This window comes from Lissotriton vulgaris, unplaced genomic scaffold (genome assembly GCF_964263255.1).
Source record: "Lissotriton vulgaris unplaced genomic scaffold, aLisVul1.2 SCAFFOLD_3569, whole genome shotgun sequence".
Lineage (NCBI taxonomy): Eukaryota > Metazoa > Chordata > Amphibia > Caudata > Salamandridae > Lissotriton > Lissotriton vulgaris.
In genome coordinates this window covers 153,707-165,388 of record NW_028245403.1, presented here as the reverse complement: position 1 = coordinate 165,388, position 11,682 = coordinate 153,707, and positions in this window count along the sequence as shown.

The window sequence follows — 11,682 nt, the reverse complement described above, 5'->3', positions numbered from 1 at the left end:
GTACAATGCAAAATGAGTCACACATTGTCGCACACAGCAGAAGGGTACATTTCAATGAGCAGTAGTACATGTTGCAGCTCTCTAGTGCCACAAAGTCACACATTTCCCCAGGTCTACATATATGTCAGGGCCAATAGCCTGTGTGATGGGGGCCTTGTAGCCCTGCACCCGGCCCGCGGCTCCGTGTCTATGACCTCGTGCGCCGGCGTAGGTGTGTGTGAGTGTTGCCCCTGTGTGTGTCATTGTAGTTTGTAACATGCAGTCCCGTGATAAATACTGGTTAAGGAAATGTACGCCGGTCTCGGAACCGCCGGCTTGCATTACGGGGAAAACATCAGGTCGTGAGAGAAACTTTTCCTAGTGTATTATACAGTGCTGAGCGTATGTTGTGTCTTAGTCTGGGTCAGCAGGCGTCGTACGAATGGGGGGATATGAGTCATCGGGGATAGTGCAGCTTGTCGTCAAGGGGGGTCCATAGTCGATGTGTCTCGTTGTGTGTGAGGGGAACTCAGATGTCAGGCGATGGGTTGGGGTGACGGCTTCCGGGGTTGTTTCGTGTGGAATTGTATGAGTAGGTGTGCCCATTCTAGCGAGATGGGGTTCTTTCGCATTCCCCTGACATCCTCATCTCGCAGAAGGTCCTCCTCGGCTGCTCCCCATTTCTGCACCGCTCCTATCCAGGCTGCTTCTGGGAGGCCCGCGGGGGCCCTCCAGTGCATTGCAATGGCTCTTTTTGCTAGTAACAGGGCAAAGGATGCAAATTTCCACTGCACTTTCTCCGTCTTTTTCCTGCGGTAGGTGCCTAGCGCCGTAACCTCCCCAGATTCGACTTGTGGGAGGTTGACAAACGTGCGAAGTGTCTGAAATATTGTGGTCCAGTACTGCTGGAGGGTGGGGCAGTCCCAAAATATGTGTTTAAAGTGTGCTGCAGACAAATTGCATCGTGGGCACTGGAACTGGGTGTCCGGGTAGTAGCGTTGAAGTTTATCTGGCGTGAGGTATGCTCGGTGTAGAATGTTGAACTGTACATTCTTAAATCTCGCGTTTCTGGAGACTTTTTTGGTATATTCTAGGGCGCGTTTCCATTCCGAGTCATGAAATACCCTGCCTATGTCATCCTCCCAGGTCTGTCTCAGGTTGTCTAAAGAGACATTGGTCAGTTCCCGTATGGCTTTGTAGTGCCACGTCACCAGATGTCGTCCAGACCCCATCCGCAGAATTGTATGCAGTACCGGGTGTGTCTGCGGCTCTCCATTTCTCAGATCCCAGCATCGCTGAGTATTCTCTAAGAGTTGTCTATATGTGAGGAATTGGCCCTGTAGTAGGTCATACCATTCGACCATCTGCTCAAAGGTGCGCAGTTGTCCATCCTGGATCAGCTCCGCTACTTCAGTCACGTCGTGATCTGTCGAGGTTTGTAAGCTCCTGGTGGTGAAGTGGTGTTCCCCGTGAGGGAGACCTACCAGTGGCAACTGTGGGGAGTAGAGCGATGTGTCTTTGGAGAGGCGGTGAATCCGCATCATACACTTGCGTGCCACGGACACCTGGAGCGGGAGGGCACGGGACGGTCTAGTGCATACGTCTGATGACCGGTAGAGGTATCTTTACGGTGACTATCATGGTTTCCATTACATGGCGCTCCGCTGTCCAGTGGGACATCCATTGTAGTTGCGCCGCCAAAAAGTATGACTTGAAGGACGGGGCGCCCAGGCCCCCTTCTGTAGTGGGTAGCTGCAGTTTTTTGAGTGCTACTCTATGTCGGCCATTGCCCCCATATGAGCTTTGTGAGCAGTATGTCCAGTTCACGGAAGAAGGATCCGGGAGGAATTACTGGGAGATTGGAAAAATTATAAAGCAGCCTAGGTACCATGATCATTTTCGCTAACGCCACTTGGCCCATAGGCACTAGGGGTATAGTTCCCCAGAAGGCCACTGCTGATCGTCAGCTGGCTAGCACCTTACGGTGGTTGCCCTCGTACAGGTCAACAGGGGAGTGGTACAGTCGTACTCCCAGGTATCTCGGGGCTGCTCCATTCCAGTGGAGCGACTGTGTGCCTAGTGTTACCTCATGTGGTGCCAGGTCGGGGTGTAGCGGGTATACTGTCGACTTTTCCCAATTGACTTGGAGTCCAGAGATGGCCCCAAAGGCTTGTAGGGTGTCCCAAATTGGGGTAAGATCCTCCGTGACATCACAGACGTAGATCAGCAGGTCGTCTGCGTACAGGGAGATGCAGTGCATCGTCTCAGCGATTGGTATCCCCCAGGTTGCACCCTCCCCCCGTAGCCGTGTGGCCAACGATTCGACTGCTAGTGCAAATAGAAGGGGAGAGAGTGGACAACCCTGCCTGGTGCCTCGGTCTATTGGGAAGGGGTCCGAGATCAATCTTCCGAGTCTCACCCAAGCTGTGAGCCCCTTGTATAATAGCCGCGTGTAAGCTAACAGAGTCTGACCATATTGCAGTGTCTGAAGAACCGCGAACAAATGTGTCCATAGTAGCGTAATGAACCCTTTTTCTATGCCGAATATCTGTCACGCCGCTCTGGGATACCTATCACGCACACTGTCTTGGATGTGGAAAAGTCTCTGTAAATTATGGAAGGTGTTGCGCCGGGCACGAATCCGCACTGATCGGGATGGATGATCGTGGGTATGAGTGGGCTGTAGCGGTCAGCTAGTATTTTCTAGATCTCACAATCCGCGTTGAGGAGTGTGATTGGCCTGTACGAGGAGGGGTTTGTGGGGTCCCTGTGTGGCTTTAAAAACTTAACCATAGTGGATTCCCAGAATGAGGCAGGTAGAATCCCCATGACCAGTGCTTCTTCAAGTGCGAGAGACAGCCGGGGCACCAGTTGAACCTTGAATTTGCTATAATACTCTAGTGGGAACCCATCCATTCCCGGGGCCTTCTTGCAAGCAAGAGAACCTATGGCATGTTTAATCTCGGAGGCCGTGATTTTCTTGTCTAGATCTCTGCAGTCCTCGGGGGATATGGTAGGAAGTCTGTGCTCAACAGGATTGTGGTAAATTCCCGTGTAGTAGGTGCGAAATGTATTAAGGATACCGGTTTGAGTGTAGTGTACCTGGCCTGTATCATCTGTGAGCTCTGTGACTGGTTGCGGAGTCGTGTCTTGTTTGGCCATCCAAGCTAGGAGAGCGCCCGTCCTGTTACACTCCCTACGGGTAGCATATTTGCGGAAGTTGTATTTCCGTAGGTCCCGTATTGTCTCTGCGTATTTCAGCTTTGCTTCTCCTATTCGTTCCGGGGGGACCCGCTCCGGTCTGAGGCACGGGATATCGACGCCAGTGCCTGCTCCGCCTCATTTAAAGCTGATTCTAATGTTCTCCTTACTCCTACTATTTGTTGGATGCAGTGTCCTCGTGCCGTGACTTTGTATGCGTCCCACTGTAAGCCCCTAGTGGAAGCGGTACCCGCGTTGTCCTGGAAATGTGCCTCAATGAATTCCCCATGTGTGTGGCAGAACACTTGATCAGTAAGGCACTCTTATGGAAGTCTCCATGTGGGAACCGGTGGGAGGTGGGCGCCAACGCAGTGTTACCACATGTGCGTCATGATCTGAAACAGTGCAGCCCAGGTAGTCGGTGTGTTGTATTGAGGGTAATATCGTAGGGGAGCAGAGGAATCTGTCTAAGCGCACCCTTAGTTCATGCGGCATGGAGGGAAGGAGTATAATCTGGTCGTTGGATGCCGGGACCTCCATATGTCAATCAGTGCCCAACGCCCCACCCAGTTGCGGAAACTTTCAGTTTGTTTATGTGCCAGGGAGCCCCGGGGGGGAGGGGGGGGGGGGGGTTGGTGTGACCAGTCGAGGAGCAGGTCCGACAAACAATTGTAGTCCCCTCCCAGTAGCCAAGGGATCGCAGTGTAATGGGCCAAGATTCCAGTTAGCTCTTCCCAGTATCGATCTTGTTCAGTGTTTGGGGCGTAGATGCTACCTAATAAGATCGGTTGTCCCTCTAGTAGGCCACTAATAAAGGCATAAAGACCACTATTGTCCACCACCCGGGTGCATTCCTTGAAGGGCGCACCAGGCCTAACCCACACCAGTGCCCCTCTTGCGAAGGCTGAGTATTTCGCGGCATAGATGATGCCTCGCCACTTTCATTGGAGACGGCCTATCTCTAGGTTTGTCAGGTGGGTCTCCTGTAGGAGGGCCACTTGCGCCTGCTGTCGTTTTATGTATGCATATATGGAGTATCTCTTAGTGGCAGTGTGCATTCCTCTAACGTTCAATGTCACGATTTTAAGATCTGAGTGAAGGGACGTGGGTGTCATACTATAGCAGTGCTGGGAAGGAGCGTGTGGGCCCCTCGTGTCCCTTACTCAGCCCCGACTCCCACCTTGGTCTCCCCAGCCCCCACCGCCCGAAGATCTCTGCCCAGACTGCGCTCCGCTATTGCCATACGGGGTACTGTCACTAGGAAAGTGATAACCATGGGGGAGAACTAAGTTCAACTTCGGGAAACAATCCCAACAAAGGGGACCTATTGCACGGGGCAATACGTCCAAACTGCAGAACATTTAAGTTTATTAGTCTATTGCAGGGGAGGTTATGACCAGGGTCCCTCTCTGGTGTAGCCGGCTCCACCACCAACATGAATGCGAGTTCATAAGTGTCTCCATAGGTAACTTGAGTGCTACTTGATATCGCCGGAGGTGTGTGAAGTCAGTCCGGTGCTCCTCGGATTCTGTCCATAGATCTGACCTCATGTCTTTTATCTTGAGCCGCCTTGGGTCCATGGGGGCGGGATGCCATGGATTTGTTGGCTCTGGTGTGAGTTGTCCATACACCCATCATGTGTTACATCAGTAAGTCTGAGGTGTCACCCTTGGGGTTTTTTGCGAACGTCGCGGGAGACCCGAGTGTCACTAGTTTCTCCTTCTGAGCTAAATATGTGCGGGCCATTGTCAACGTCTGACGCCTCCTCCGGTGGGCCCAATGCAGCCACCGCCTTGAGTGCTTTTCTGCGTTCCGCCATGATCTGGGTGAGGTCCGGGGAGCCTTTCCAGGGCGGGGTGGAATGGGTACTGAGTTGCGTAAGGGTGATCCTGCACCTTTGGCCACGCGGCCGCCTCGGTTGCGGATTGTTTTGTGAGCTCGCCGGGGTTATTATTATTATTATTATTATTATATTTCTTATATAGCGCCAGAATCGACCCCCGGAGGGGTATCTCCGCGCTTGCCTTGGGAACCCATCCGGGTTTTTCCCTGTGAGATAGCCCCTACAGGGCATCCCCAAGGTGAAAGCCAGGCATCCCGCCGCTGGGGGCCATTGTGGAGATTAAGCAAGCTTAATGCCCAGAGTTGCAGAGTGTGAACCCATGATTAGGTCAGGCACCGGAGCGAGAATTATCGAGTCCGTGGACATTTGAGCTCAACACCCTGCCGCGTCAGGAATCGAACCCTGGTCCCGGGTCTGACCTCTGCTTCAGGGTCTGCCTGCTCTAACCAGTGAGCCACACTGCGGGGCTGCGTGTGTTGTTCTACCCAGGTGTCTGCAGCTCTTGGGTCCGTGAAGAAGTGGGTGGCGCCATCGTGGATTATTTTGAGTTTGGCTGGAAATAAAAGGGCATATTGAATGTTCTTGAGCCGGAGTGCTCATTTTACCGCCTGGAACGTGGCCCTCTGTTTTTGCACTGCCTGGGAATAGTCAGGGAAGAGCATGACTTGTTTGTCCTCCACCTGTAGTCTGCCGTGTGTCCTGGCCGCTCTTAGGATTGCATCCCTGTCCCGGTAGTGGAGGAGTTTCATCAGGAATGGTCTTGGGGATAGACCCGGCTTCGGTTTGCGCGCCGGGACTCTGTGCGCCCTCTCTACAGAGAAGAAGGGGGTCAGTTCTGCTGGTGGTCTGAAGGTGTTGATCCAGTCCGTGACAAACTGTACGGGGTCGGTCCCCTCCGCCCCCTCCGGTAAGTTCATGACGCGGATGTTACTTCTGCGGGAGCGTCCTTCCAAGTTGTCCGTTTTGCTTGGATGTCAGCGATGTCGCTGTGGTGTTGTTGTACTTGCGGATGCAGCATTTGGAGTTTCTGCTCTCCCTGGGACACTTTATCCGACAATTTCCTATGGTCATCTCGCAATAGTCAGGTCTGTAGTGAGGTCTGTAGCCAAGGAATCGAATTTCTGTTCCATAGTCACCCTGGAGTTTTCTATTGCTGCGAGCACCTGATCCAGTTTTCTAGACGTGGGATCACTTGCGTCTTGTTCGTCGCGTTGTGTTGTCTGGGTTGGTGCCTGGCTGAGATTTCTGCGGTTCTGTGACTGGCACATTTGGCGCTGTCTGGCGACCCATCGCAGCTGGTGGGGGGGTCCTCGAGTGACGGTGCTGGGGTGGCAGTCACTTGTAAGGACCGAGCACCTGGATATTGTGGTCCAAGTGCGTCACACTATTTCTTGATTACACCCCTGATGTCAGGTGTTGTGTTCCTGTAGCCGGAGGGAAAAAGTGGTGTCCCAGGGGCACTGATGCTCTTAACCCTGGTGGGCTAATAATGTGCTGCTTCTGAGGATGGGCGGTGGTAGTGGCGGTGGGAGAGCCTCAGGGACCTGGCAGAGGTGGTCACTGTTCCCCGTCCCCTAGTCCTCACCTTGGCCTGTTGTTCCCCGTCAGGTGACTTTTGGCGGTGACCTAGCGTCGCAGTATGCACATTTTGTTTCGGGAATCGGAAGCCACTGTCCAGGTCCCTCCCGGGCGGGCCTCTGGCCCCGTGGTGACGCTGGGGGGGCTCGAGCCCTGTCAGCAATGTCCCGGTGGCCCAGAGGAAGCGTGGATGTACGGGGGGGGCTGCCTTAGGTATGCCGGCCCTTCAGGCTAGTAGTGCATCTGGCATCCGCTCCCCTCCCCCGCAGTGCTGCCTCTCACCTGGTGTCCACGTCGGGTGTCTCACCGGGGGTCCACAGCTCCCGATCCGGGGGAGCGCCACATCCGCTTCTTGGGCCAATGATCGCTTTGTAGGGGAGGCCGTGTGGCGGCGCCGTTCCCCGCAGTTGGTCACGTCCGCACTGGGGGTGGCAGTCTACTTGTCCCCGGCAGTCGCACTTTTCTCTGGGAGGGTCGGGCAGGTTGCGGCCTTCTTCGGTGGGGGGATGGGCTTCACCCGCCGCTCGGCCCGTCACTGTCTGCAGCCCCTGATCTCGCTGTACTAGTTTGGCAGCGCTCCCTCACTTTGTGGCTGGGCCCTCATTTGGTGGATAATTTTGTACACTTCAGTGTCGCAGCAGCGCCACCCGGTCACCGCACAACTTTCAATGCGCCGGGTCCAACAGCGCCGTCGATGCACCAGGCGGCCGCCATTGTGCAGGGGAACTCACTGGCAGAGGTTGCGGTGTGCCGGGCCCGTTCTGGGCTTCCGTTTTCGGCTGTGATCTCCCCCAATCCCGCTCTGGGGGTTCCGATGTCGATATCCGCCCGTGGAGCTCTTTTTACTGCATTGGATTTCCCGTGTCAGGCCATTGAGGTGGGCAGGCTGCGGGAGCTTCAGAGAGATCTGTCCGCCATCTTAGGCGGCTAGGCCATGCCCCCCCCTACTCTCCACAAGGTTATATGCAAAATTACACTTGTTTGTTGCATATTGCAAATATTTGTGTTTGGCAAAATGTACTATGGGCTAATGCCAATGAGGAACAGGAACTGCCAGACGATGAGGATCAGGAAGATAAGGAGTCACATTAAAATGTTCCATCTGTAGCAACAACACGGCAGATGGTCCATATCATTCAAAGGAATTTCACTGATGCATGAGTGACTTACATGATGTCACAAAATAATGACTATATGACAATGTGTACATATATATGTAAATAAACGTAGGAGCACTGCTAGTGTGTATGAATTTTGACTTCATAGTCACAGTAAACATCAGCACATTCACATCACACCTACTACTAATTGACACACTGAAAAAGTATGTAACTATGAGTTACAAACAGCTTAGAACAAGATCTGGTACAAACAAAATATTGTGCATGCCAACAACCTGTATCAAATAGTTCTTCATTGCCATCCACAATTACCATGGTGTGGCTAAGTAGATAGTGTTCTATGACTGTGTGTGTCTCTCCTTCAGCAGCCATTATTACGGCTTCATACTTGTGGGCGTAATAGAGTCAACTCATAGTATGACTGTGAAGTCATCCACATAGTATGCACAGGAGAATACTGTCCCAAACTTACATGCTCTATCAAAAACGGTATCCACAAATGAAATCCATTAGGAGATCTCTGATCAAACATACAAATGCTACATACTATATTCTGTCAGTGCAGCAGTAGCTACCTAGTGAGAAAGATGCCCCACTTGCCCCACTAAGCGAAGATGCCAATTGGACAAGCAGTGATGTAGCCTACCATGTTGGTGTATTGCATTCAGATACAAATAATTGCTAAACTCCTAAAGGTACAGACTTAGTGTGAATGAGGAGATTAAATTCCCAGATTCAGAATATATAACAATTGAACATAAGAAATTACACAAAGAAAAGTCGATACAGCCAAGGTGCCATCCCTGATGCATCCCAAGATATTGTGTTCCAATGTGGCTCGAATATCACAGGTGAAGTTCATGTCTGAATGCATAGCCATCATCAAACGTCAAGTAACCACATAACCTAGAAACATTTTGAGATGGGTCCCAATGGTAAACATATTAATGATTGTACTACACCTGATTAGTTGTGGCTAGACAAGCTGGCCTCGTGATCCACAAATGATAGCCTAGGCTTGGTGGTAAAGACTATGTGCAATTGCAATGTACGCAGCCTACACATTTCCTTTCAGACACTAGGCCACACAGCCAATGTTTGTGTACCACAATATGATATGGTGACTTCTCTTAACAATTTCCTGCAAATAATGAATTCATGAAATAGTTTGATGTGGCCAAGGTGAGCAACAACATGCAGGACGCATGGAAACAGATTAGCCAAGGTTACATCAATTGATACACCCTTGTTCTCGTTCTACTGGGGATGTGTCACGTTTTAGAATGTGGAAAAATTAAGGAGGTCCCCTTACTATCCAATTAGGGACAGGGGAAAGTAAGAAAAAAATAACAAAGTCCCTAGTTTACACTTTGTACAAAAAACAGAAGGATGTCGTAGTTGTCAAGAGCTCATAGTACACCATACAATAATGCCAATAATTTAAACAGTAAAATTAATATAAATGCACAGCATAAAATCATAAGACAAGAAAAATTGTTAAAAAAGAGAGAATATATATCATTTATTTCAAATATCATAATTCCATCTTCATAACTTCATTTACAGCACAATCATGAATAAAAACATTGGAATCACTAAAAAATGTCATACAATCATTAAAATCACAAAGAGAAAAGTTGTCAACGCAGCGTTTCAAAATGATGTCTCTTGAGAAAGATAGGACATCCTTCTGTTTGCCGATTCTGCACTTAAAATTGAGAATACTGGTCCTGATGAAGGTGTTTAAAGCATAAACCGAAACGCTGCATCAGGGAGAGAACCAAGAAATATGGGAGAGGCGTACGGAGGGAATTTGGAGAGGCTTTGTCGTACTCACAGTCTCCCAGGATGGGATAGTCTCTAGTGCGCGCGGCTCTGGGGAGCCGGGAAAGTTGGGTCTCTGGTGTCAGGGGGGACTGTAGCGCATCCGGCGCACGACTCTCAATCCTCGAGCCGCGGGATGCTGCAGGGCCGCAACGAGGGTGTATCAGGCTTACGACTCTCAATCCTTGAGTTTCGTGATACACAGGGGGTTCTCTGCAGGATGGTCCGCCGGCGCCTCACAAGGATGGTGCGGGGGGTTCCAGGGGCGATGTACGGCCTTCGCGGGCGGCTGGTCCTCGAGCGCCTCCAAGTCCGAGGAGTACTCTCTCAGGGCGAGATGGACGGGTGGGCACAGATGGTCCTGGTGCGCTGCTAAGTCCACAACGTACTCTCTTCAGGCGAGACGTACGTGTGCACACGGTTGGTCCTCGATACACTTCCCAGTCCGCGACGTACTCTCCACAGGCGAGACGTACGTTTGAGCACAGATGGTCCTGGTGCGCTGCCAAGTCCGCAACGTACTCTTTTCAGGCGAGATGTACAGTTGAGCACAGATGGTCCTTGGTGCGCTCCTAAGTCCGCGACGTACCCTCTCCAGACGAGACGTACGGTTGAGCACATATGGTCCAGGGTGCGCTCCTAAGTCCGCGACGTACTCTCTCCAAGCAAGACGTACGGTTGAGCACAGATGGTCCAGGCTGCGCTCCTAAGTCCGCGACGTACTCTCTCCAGGCGAGACGTATGTTTGAGCACAGATGGTCCAGGGTGCGCTTCTGTCTCCGAGACGTACTCTCTCCAGAGCGAAGCATAGGTCCGGGGCCGCAACTAGGTCCGCAGGGCTCAGCCGAACTCTTCTCCAGCGGGTGACGTTCTTGTCCAGCCGGATGGGCCGCGACCACGTCAGCAGGCCTTCTTCTTCCCGGATTCAACTGGCGTCCTCCTCAGGTCCTCCCCGTTATATCCGTGTTCTTCCCTTTCAAGTCCCAGTTCCTCCCAGATGGCTCCTTGGGTCTGGGGCTAATTGTCGGTGTCTCCGGCCATCTGGCCCTTGTCTCCCTTTGAAGTCCTGAGGTGGCCTTTCCCGCCGCCCGGCAGTGGGCGGGGTCGTTCCGGGCAGAGGTGTGAGTGAAACTCCTCCGCCCTGTTCCTCTGGGGAAAGGATCCCAGCCCACAGCTGGGCAGGGGGTTCTGGTTTCGGTAGAGTTGGGACTCTGTGGGAAGAAGGTGCAGGGGTACCCCGGTGTCTATCTGGGGCTTTTTGGGGCTAGGCTGCCTGCTACTGGGAGGGGATTGGGAGTTGCCCTGCGGAGGGGGTTACTAGTGTGCGGGGATCGGGGGGCTAGTTACTAGTTTGCGGGGATCAGGGTGTTCTGGCGGTAATGAGGCCCACGCCAAGAAGGACGGGTCTAACAGAGTCTCTCTTCCGCTCCATTGACTTTAAGATGGTTCTTATTGCCCCCAGCTTGTTGCCCACCTCACTGGTGCCACTTTGGCAGGGGATTTGTTCATGCCTCTGCCTCATGACACGAGTGATGTCAGCCAGGTACTACTGAAGGCCACAAAGCAGAAAGTAGGTGCCTCTTATGGCCACTGTGTTGTCCCTATTGGGACTGAGGCACCTACAGACTCCCTTTAGGGTTGCCACCTCGGTTTCCATCTGCGCCCACGCCTGCTCTACCAGCTTCCTCTGGACTCCTGCCACATTAAGTTAAAAAGTAATCTGTGGGTCCACGGAGTCCAGTGCCCTGGAGGTGGTGCCAGTTGGTTGGTAGGCAGGCAAAGTGGAGATCCCTTGATGCTGTTGACCCTTCCCATTTTCGGAGATGGTGTCCCAAAGGAGTACAGGAGTTCTTGGAGGCTGTCTGGATCAATAGTTTGCAGGTTGTCATCCCTATCATCGCTGAAGTCCGGACAGTGCTGGCAAGGAGGTGAGGGTTCATCTTCTGCAATAAGATGGAGAAATTCTATTGCTGATCTCTCTTAGATGTTGACATGAGTAATCGAGTTGGCAATCAAGGTTCAATACATATCACTCTCAGTTACTCATTCATGTGTAGGATACCTGTTTTGAAAGGGTATGGATTGCAAATTACACTATATTTCCCTTTCAGTTGACTGGATCTCACGATTGTTCTC